Source organism: Bombus huntii, chromosome 3 (genome assembly GCF_024542735.1).
Source record: "Bombus huntii isolate Logan2020A chromosome 3, iyBomHunt1.1, whole genome shotgun sequence".
NCBI classification, from domain to species: domain Eukaryota; kingdom Metazoa; phylum Arthropoda; class Insecta; order Hymenoptera; family Apidae; genus Bombus; species Bombus huntii.
Window position 1 is genome coordinate 1,493,128 of NC_066240.1, and position 10,476 is coordinate 1,503,603.

At 37.9% G+C, this 10,476-nt stretch overlaps 1 long non-coding RNA gene across 1 annotated transcript; it reads right to left on the reverse strand.

Annotated features, from left to right (window-relative positions):
- Window positions 1-6,472: 6,472 nt before the first annotated feature.
- On the reverse strand, window positions 6,473-9,966 carry LOC126864195 (uncharacterized). Its single transcript, XR_007689093.1, has 3 exons — window positions 6,897-9,966; window positions 6,754-6,816; window positions 6,473-6,665 (listed from the first exon to the last, which is right to left on the reverse strand). It is a non-coding gene; the product is annotated as an uncharacterized LOC126864195 (long non-coding RNA).
- Window positions 9,967-10,476: the final 510 nt, after the last annotated feature.

Genomic DNA, 10,476 nt, shown 5'->3' on the forward strand with positions numbered 1-10,476 from the left:
CTCTGTTCACCATCGGCAAACTAAATCGTTCACAATCGGCCGGAGACTCATGGGGATTCTCGATGCTTAGTGACATCGATTTTCTCCATTTAGTATCGCGTTTCTCTTCGAAAGGCGAATAAAACGCTGGCCCAAGTATTAGATAACATACGAAGATCACAGGAGAATAGATAAGTACATTTCTGTTAATTTTCCACTTTGACTTTTAAAGTTTCATCCCTTGTTAGAAGTCGTAACTTTTCTGGCAACGTTAATTTTACGAGCATTCATAATAAATATAAATAGCGTGCGAATACTTTTTACAGCCATCGTATGCAGAGAAATCGATCTTTTAAAAGTTCTAGACTGTAGACTCTTGAATATCTTAATGCCTCCACGCTTGGTTAGGAAATTGGAACGAGAGCAAGAGTGAACAACGTGCTAGTAAATGAAAGCAACGACGGGCAAAATGTCACACGAAGACGGATCGGTTCCCTTTCACATGGAATTCATTCTCAAAGGTAAAGTTTTATGTAAATCTGGTTGCCGGTTATTGTAGCAACTTAAGAAACTGACTCAGGGCGTATTTCCAAATCAGCATATGCTCGAGTGCGGCTGAAAACCGGAAAAGGTTTTTAAAGATACGAGTTTGTGGGATGTTCTCCTGATCCCCTTTTGGTCCCTTTCTTTCTTACGTCATCCTCGAGGCTGAGTCACGTCATTCCCCTCATCCATAAACTTCTAACACCCTCGTTCACGTGCCTTAAGGAGGTCGAGTCACCCCTCGGCTATTCCACTAAAGTACACCTCAACTTTGTTTCCCATTTCCATGTGTATGTGACTATTCCTAGCGGAATTATCGAACTTTGCGTCTTGTTTGTTTAACTGTTTAGCAGAGATTAGGCCACCTCGCAAGGTTTCATCATGGATATTGTTACGGACTTTAGACAAAATATAGTATTCGTTATAATATTTAATAAGTAAAACAATTGGCTACCTAGGTTCTATTTTTTATATTACATTGAGAAAAATATAAGTTTGCGTAAATTTGTATATCCAATCTATCGTATAATCGTTATAATAGTTATAATCGTTCGTAGGTTGCACATAACAAGCCTCTGTTCGAAGATCGAATAGAATTGTCACAATGTGATATATACCATAACTCGTATCATATCGTGCTTTCAGAATCATAAACCCAGTGGAGCAAGGCCAGACCGGTTATCGATAGAAACGAAGAAATTAACGTGACGGCGCAGTGGTCGCCCTTTCAGCTCCTCTAGCCGCGTATAAAGCATGTAATTCAAGATTTCCCAGGGATCGGTTCAGTAACGAGCGCGATCGGATCAGAATTGCGTCACTGTTCGCTTGCATAACTAAGTACAAGCACGTTTTCCACATGACCGGGACTTTTGCACTAACTGTACCGATCTTCGATCATTTCACCGTGATAACTTGCGTCGATCGACGATTGATATCAAGTTGCAATGAACTTCCAAGAGAAACATTTGAAAATTTGCAAAGGATCAAACAGAGAGTTTGATTACTTTTAAAAATGCAGATAACCTTCGTATGGCGTAGATATTACACGCAATAGTTCACACGTAAATCATTTTTTAATCCATTATTACTTTTATTATTGTATTCTTCTTTTCATTTAAATATTCAGACGAAAGCAAATATCGAATGTATTTGAAATTTGAATATACCGCGGATGTATTTCCTAAATATATATATATATATAACAAGTACATGGCTTGAGAAAGGTGAGAATTGTGTACATAAGAATCGAAACAGTTTGCAACGGAAATCATTCGAATGTCGGAATAGAAAGAAAGAGTATCGTTGCCGTTTTTGACTTGCTTTATTTCAGTTTTGACACGTATTACGATTATAATATACTAGGTAAATAATAATGAATAACGAAAATAAATAAATAAACATAGTAAGTGAGTGTCTGTGATAACATTTTAAGGTCCTAATTCGGCGACGAATTTAATTATTATCGGTTGTACGACTTCATTAACATAATAAATATAAAATGAGGTGAGAGATATTCAATAAATAATATAGATCCTAACTTTTTGTTGTCCGTATTCATCTTTGTGTTATAATCGTATTGTATACCACTTCTGATCATAAATCTTAGAACACCCGCTGATATTTAGTACAATGTAACGCTTCCTGCTCCTTTTATTTTGCACTTAATCTATTATAAATCTGTTACTCCATCCGCATTTCTAGAGCTCTCTTATGGTACAAAATACTAAATAAGAATGTTTTGTTAGAATTTTCCGATTTTAACAAGCAGCTTGTATGTTGATTATTTAGTTGTATGCAATTATTTTTAGATATTTTACAATATTTTATGTTCAATTTTTGAAACATTTAACAAACATTTTCTGCTAAATCCTTCAGCAGTGAACGTTACTCTATTTTGCCTGATCGCCCTTGTATCCATAAGAGACTCATCAACAAATAGGAAAAATGTTTACGTCACAACGACAGCGGATTCAACAGAGCTACCGTCCTAAATATATGAAACACGAATAAAGTTTGAGAAATGTTCACGTAACTTAACAAACAATATTTTTTTATCTTTAGATCTTCCATTTAATTAACAAAATTATCTTTATATTTATAAATTATACATATATATTTCAACGGATATTTTATTCCACAATATTTTGCTCTATAACATTTTCGGCAAATACCTAATAAAGTTTCAGCAATTAGAGGTTCAGTAACGAAGGGATAAGAGAAGTTGTGAAACAGTTGCAGGAGCTCGGGTTCAAGGAAGAAATCAAACAGCGGATCGAGTTCAAGCTGTCGCTGTAAGGTCATCAGAGCGGCGGACAGCACAGAACTCTCGACTTCTTACTCCTCTTCGACATCATCGTCTTCCTCAGACTCCGAATGTTCACGGTGCTGTAATTCAAATTGCAATCGTCGAACGCGTGATCGTTCAAATCATGATCATTCATGTAATAGTCGCCACACCTGTAAAAGTACACCCAAAACACGAAGAAGTAAGTCAAACGCAAAGAAACAAATTGCATTGTTATGCAAGAAGAGGAATTCAAAGAGGAACAATTCTTCAAAGAGAAAGCTTCGACGTAGGAGAAGTAAGTTTTCTTAATATTGATACCTGCATCTTCTTTATAAGAAAAAGCTTTTCTTAAAATTACATCTACAACATCTTATTTGATTTTCATTCCTCAATCAGGCGACTAAATGATTTTTACTCTTAACGAATTACTATTTGTATTTGAATTCTCACGAATCGATCAGCACCTATTTGCACAAGATTGATTGGAGAATCGTGACTGTTCCAGAAAGTTCGTCGTCATCTTGGTGCTCGTGTTCGGGTTGCGATTGTTCGGAGAACTCGGAAGACAGCAACGATGAGTACGCCGTTACCTCATCGAGCAAAGGAAGGAATAAATCACGTCGTAGAACAAAATGATAATGGAACCGCATTAAGCTCGCCCTCGTAAACCCAATTCATTTGGTCACCAATCCTGATTTTAATATTTTTGTACATAACAACGATTTATTTATTAACTTTTTCGTATTTATTAAATTATACCGATAATTAGAAATGTCATTTTACATATTTGAAATATTATATTCCTTTATTGACTTGATATTATATGAATAGAAATTTAATTAAAAATGATAAGAAGAAGGTGTACAAATATTGTTGTTTTAAAAAAAGAAATATATAATATTGCGTGAACAATGAAGGAAAACGTTTGTATGATACCGAGGCAACTTCTTGCTCAACTTTTCTGCTGGCTTGAGTCATACGTGCGCCCTATGTTAGACTAATTGCGCGCACGTGTGCCTCAACAGCACTCTTGCCTGCAGTCGGGCGTATCATCTGAACCGTGAACGATTTTACGAACCGAAATCCCCATTTTCCTGCTATACAACCGAATGTCTTTCGCGAAATTCCTATCTGATCGATAGTGCATTGCGTTGGAAATTGAGAAACTTCGTTTCAAAAGAAATACGTGAAAGTACTATAGATTGGCAGAGAATAGGAAGATCGTATTACAATTTTCCAAAAATTACAAAATTTGTGTACATTTAAATATGGATAAACTTTAGTGTAAATGGAAATTTTTTAAAATTGTTTAAAGATTTTCTCGAAAGGTACTTCGACACATTACCCGAAATATGTGAAAATATAAAAAATATCTCTTTACAAATATCGAAAAAGAAGCTCTTGAAAAAAAGCATAGCAAAGATTGAAAGAAAAATTTTATAGAAATTTATAGATCTAAAAACTGTATCGTGGTTTTCCAAAGGTTAGAAAACTCGCGTCAATGTAAAGATTAGAAATATATCGGAAAGAAGTGCGAGGAATGTTTCGTTACAGCATTTTTCATTTATGACAAACTACAAGCTTTAATAGAAAGAAAATTCTAACAACTCCTCAAAGATAGGCAAATGTAAATAAGAAAGAAAAGAAAAAGAACAACATCCTCGTCAACCATGTTAACCCAATATCACATTGAACTTTTCCCTTTTTTACTTCTATTAAACTCAAGAGACTCTCGATACTAACATTACGAAACAACGTAGCGAAACGAGAATCCATCGCGTGAAATTGAATCGATCTCGAATGCAAAGTTGGACGTCGTGTAGTGGTATAGAAACGTATTTCGTGCCACGAAACAGATACAAAACAAATTCTGACGGCGTTTAGTCCCACAGGGGTACGAGTCACGATTATTTATCGCGCTTGAGCCGAAGGGTACGTTGTTAATTGGATTTAAGGGTCGACATCGTGCTCCCTCGGCGGGATCAGGCGATTTCCCTGCTTTTCCTGCTTCGTATTCAGTCGTCCTGAACGTTTAATCGTCGTGTCCGATATTATTGCTCGACGTTGGAAGAAGAAAGCGAGACTAACGGAATTCGATTACGCAAGCTGATGGAGGCGGGAAACTGATCCACCTTGGCGGATTGCGACGATTCATTGGTATTTAGATAAGATTATTCGCCAATACATGCTAAGAGATACCTTCGCTATCGATAGTGAGATTTTATTGCTACCTGCGGTTGGGCTAATACGTATGCACGAAGCGAATTACAGTTACAGTTTGTAACATGCACATAGGCTCAGAAAAATCAAGTATCGAAACACGTGTGGAAAACTCTGATCATATATACTATATGTGTTAAAAATGTGTTAAAACATACAGTATATGCTATACAATATTAAATATTTAGTATTATCACGATCAAGTCTCGGTATCGTAAACGACTGACAGTCTCCGTACGCGAATTATGCGACAAGATCCTGCTCCAAATTGCGGAAAAGTCGATGAATAAAGCAGAAACGCGAAGCAGCGATCGTGCGTGACGAGGAAAATCGATCGGAAGGCAAGGAAAGAAGGAACGTAGAAAAGGCTGCACTCGCAGAACCAGTCACGTGCGACCATGCAACGTGCTGACTGCACTTAGGTTCATGGTCTGTCTCTACCTTGCCACTGCAACTAGGAGTTGTGACATAATAGGCTCTCGCCACTTCACAGGCTATGCCATTCGTGTTAACTGCTGTAGCACTGAGAAATCGCAAAATACGCTACGAAATTCCCGATCTTTCAGCTTCTTTGATAAAACTGTTCTTTTTTTGTATTTGATGATACGGAAATATTTAAGAGTCGAACACATGCGATCAGATTTCAGTTCCTATAAATTATGTATAAATATTTACGGAGTTTATATGGGAACACTCGCCATGGGTACGTCATCGTTTCCATCGGATCGTCAAATTTATACAAATATTTATATTGTATCTATGGTCTTCGTCTCGGTTCTGTTCTTAGTTAGACGATTTTGATTTAATATGGAATATCCAATTCTTTTTTTTACGCTACTTGACTTGATCTGACATACTTCAAACGGTGTCTTTTTAGCATATCCTATACACAAGAACAAGCATAAATACAAGCTTAAAAGCATCTCTCATGCATCGTTTTGCGAATATCGACAGTAAACGACATTACAATGTTATTAAACGAAACTGGGCGATATCCGGGGACCCGTTAGGATGCATCGGGGACAAGCGAATTAATACATACTAGATGCCGAACATACAGAGCTGAATAACTTCTTGCCTTATAATTTACCGTTAACGACAATTCAGCTCATTCATTGGATTACAACATGGACGGGCAGCTGCGTTGGGCAACGAAAACTCTGTTAAAGGTCCCAATCCAAACGCATTGTGTACAGAATCTAGCTAGGAGTAGTTATGGTTAGATAATGGCAACGCTTTCAGCATATAATTATCGTCTTAGCTACGCCGTATAATACATCGTTCTCTGCTCCGCATTCGCATGTCGTGAGCGCAATCGAACATTTCTCTCGACATGATCCCGTTTCAACATATCCACAACCCGTTCCCTCTCCGCCATATTTCTACATTCGTTGTTCTACGATCGTAGATTCGATCACCAGATTAGATCGACGGTAGAATTACTATAATACGCCAGAATTATTATAATAGCCAAAATCATGAAAATCGATTAGCAATCTTCTCCCTTGTTGTATTATATAAGATATTTCTCTATTTCTTTCTTTCTTTCATATCCTAATTCCATAAATCTGAAGCTCGAAACCTCGAAACCTCGGCATCAACCACTTCGCTGCAAATAAAAATGGAATTTCCGTTCCTGCAAAAAATACCAAATAATACCACGATATACCAAATAATACCACGATATACGAAATACCATTGCATCGCTCTAAATACATACGTACCTCTGCTCTCTCAATCGTTGCTTGTTACAAACTGCTGCCGGGCTTTACAATTTGCAAATGTAACTGCATGTTAAATTACAGTTAGGACGTAATATACAGTACGATAATAGAAAATATGGAAGAAAAGAAGAAAAAAGCTTTACCCGTATAGGAAGACCCGGCAATCCAAAAGCGATGTTCACGTGTCGGTCATCGTGGCTTCTACGGGACCGGCAGGTTTTGTCGTTACGAGCTTACGCGGCTACGTAAGAATAATTCCATTTTCAGTGATATTGGCCAGCGTAACGTGACCAATGTCCACGTGGTCGCAAGCACGTGCACAGGACGCGGGACTGTTGCATAAGCGGCGAAGTTAGCCGAACTGAACCGAGAGGGATGACGAACTACATACTATTCCTCCGAGCACCCACGCTTTCCCTGATTTACGTGCTCTTTTTTATAAAATTTCTTTCTCTACTAAAAATATTACTTACGTGTCTAATCTCGCCCCCTTTGACAGTGTCCTATCGTTAATGGATCATCATCAAGATTCTATTATCGAAATATTAGACTATTATGATATGATTAAATTGGTTTTTGAAAACCAATATGCAATAATAAAATCGACGTACGTCGTTACCAAAGGCTGCGAAATAGTTTCGCTATTTAAAAAACTACGAACATTATTTCAAGGAGTGATATCTAAAATCAACGAGTTCATTAATGTGATTGTAGAGAAAGATATACTATATAACATTATATACCATATAATATACTATTGCTAATATTTTAAATCAATATTATCTATGAATTCCATAAAAAGGTGGTAAATACTGCTTCCACTTTTTAATTTACTATCAGTTTGTATTATGATAAAACATTTATACGCTATTACCAAAAATTTACTTTAATGTTCGTACACTGATGAACAGTAGTGTATATACTATACATGTATGCCACTATAATATCGTTGAATGAGTACATTATCGGGGACCACGAAGGAGAATCTCCATAGAGACTTCGAAAAAGGATCGGAGTGGAAAGCAATTTTCTCAACGTCTCGCGACTAGCACGCTCGCGGGAAATATTACGTTACGATGTTGCACAACGCTAAAACGAGCCGCCGATACACGCGAAACGGGACCTCGCGTAATGAATCTTCATTCCTATAAATAGGCATGTATCAAACTGTCCGGATTCCTCGACACACTTCCAAGACACTCGCGCGACTCTTTAACAATGCAGAAACTCCGCGGCGAAGTTGTTTTCGTCGATATGTTGGAAAATGAATTGAAGATGATTCAATGTCTAGGCAGACTCAGTTAATAAACAAGTAAACGACTTCCTACCACATTGCTCTAAAAAAAAAAAAAAAAAAAAGGATACGAACGAATGGAAAAAGAATTTAAAAATGGGAATTAAGCTTATAAATCAATATTTTTGAAATGACCGAAATACGTATTTAATTCTAAAATCGAATAAAAAGATGTAGTTGTGATAAGAAGAAAAATATTACTCGATCATGTTTTTCTTTCGCAATGTGATGTCATGTTTGTTTGTTACACGATGCTCCATGTTTAACAGACCGTAATATCTGATCGTAGCAATCGAGTTCACACTTAGTACACATCAGCTACAATGTTACGTTTACATATATAGCCACCTATGACTACAGTGGCAATTATATTGTCTCTTTTGGAACAGAAATTTGAGAAGCCAAGTAACTTGCTTCTTGGCTGACCTATGTAAGTCGCTACGTTAGATAACCATTTTGATTTCGAAATGTATAAAGTAAAGAGAAGTTTACCATGGAATAGTTTGAGTAATATAACGTTGAATTCGAACGGGAGCCAGTGCAACTTTGTCGAATGGCGTCCGTTCGAGTGGTACCGTTCAATGTACTACATTTCCCGGACCGCGGTGCGGCGCGGCGCTAAAGAGACGAATCGGTTGACACTGCCGGTCCAAGTAACGGGACGACGGAAGCTGTCTGAGCAACTTGTTCTCGGGAATCGTATACCTGGACAATCTGACACAATTGAATTATTACGAATTCATATGATACCAGACGAGAACCACACTATGAATCATATCTGCTATTTTTGTAAAGGAAAGCGGTTTTAAGATTCCGTATGTTGTCAGTCAATTCCATTAGTACATTGCCAATATCGTCTTTTCATTTAGTTTAATTTTATTTGGTGCTTCTTCGTCTTCTTGAAAATTTCAAAAATAATGTACTCGTCATATTATTGAAACATAGCTCGTCTTAATAATTACATCTTTGAGTTCCACAAAATTTCATCGACTTATCAAAAGTCTTACCTACATCTTTTAACCTAATAAACTGATGAGTTATGTTAGTGTAAACATGTAAACTAAATCATAACGCTGAATTGCGATGGTATCTCCGTTACATATACATCATATTGTAGTTATTATAGTTAGGTGGTTTTATTTTATAGTTGTTGGTCAAAATCATAAGACACGATCGTGAAGATTTTTTTTAGACTTGTTTAATTACCTCGCGGATTAAAATACTTCCAAGAAGCCGAGTAACCTACTGAAGACTAAAGGAAGCTTGGTGCCGCGTGCAAGAGGAGAAGAGGGTCGAAGAAGGGCAGCGGCGCGAATAACGAGCGCCTTTACGAAGCCTAATTCCGTCTCTGAAATTGGCCGGTTCCGTAGGGTACGTGGCCTGGTTCGTGTCGGCGCCGCGCGTTTCTAGGGTGCGACCAGCGATGGCTCGGGGGTTGCGTCGGGGTCGTTGCAAAAGGAACGGAATAAACAAAAAGCTTCTGGCCGGACCAGAAATAGCAAGACTAAGCGGCAACAACGGGACAAAGACTGCGCGGCGTGAGATTCGCCACGACGCGACGTACTGCCCTACTTGCTCTCTCGAGGATGGGACGGGGACGGGACGTTACTACGTTAAAAAAATCCACTTGAACTTTGCGAAATTGTTATTCCAATGGTTGGACCGGTTGCAAGTTCATTTTCCTATGAAAAAGATCTTCTATTGTATTAGGTTGTCCGAAAAGTTTCTTTCGTTTTATAAGGAACCAATAGACGCACAATGTTTTTTGTTTCATATTAGATTATTGAATTATGCACGAACATAATAATAGAAATACAACGAAATGGATCATGCCTAATTCAATAAAATAATATAAAACAGAAATTGTTGTTCATCTATTATCACCTTATGAAACGAAAGGAACTTTTCGGACAACCTAATACATTAATTTGTACGTAAGTTTCTACTTTTTGTATTGTGCATTTACTCTTTATTAAAAAAGATTCGCGAGCCTCGTGTTCTTCGCTACAAGTTCCAAAGACGCTATAAACTATTTCTAAAACGAAAAGAGAGAGAATTCTCGAAAGATTACAAGTCGGGAACGGATTCAGGAGCGGAATCTTCTGCTGCTAAAAAAATTCTACGTAATTCTCTGTCCATTTTGCATTCGGTAGTGAGTAAATCCTGGGAAGAGAGGAGGAGGTTCAGTGCGAAAGCGGCACGCTGTGCTAGCCGGGCCGGTTGACGTAATATAACGCACGGAGCGCCTCGTGACTCGTGATTCGTGACACGTAAGAAGACAGCCGAGAAAACGGAGGCTGGCATTGCCACCGGTGGCACGAAAAAGTAGGTTTCTGGAGCAAACCGAGAGCACGGCCGACAACCGTGTCGTCGAAACTGCATCGCGGAATAGAGTCCGCGACGCGAACTGTAACGCGAATCCGCGGACC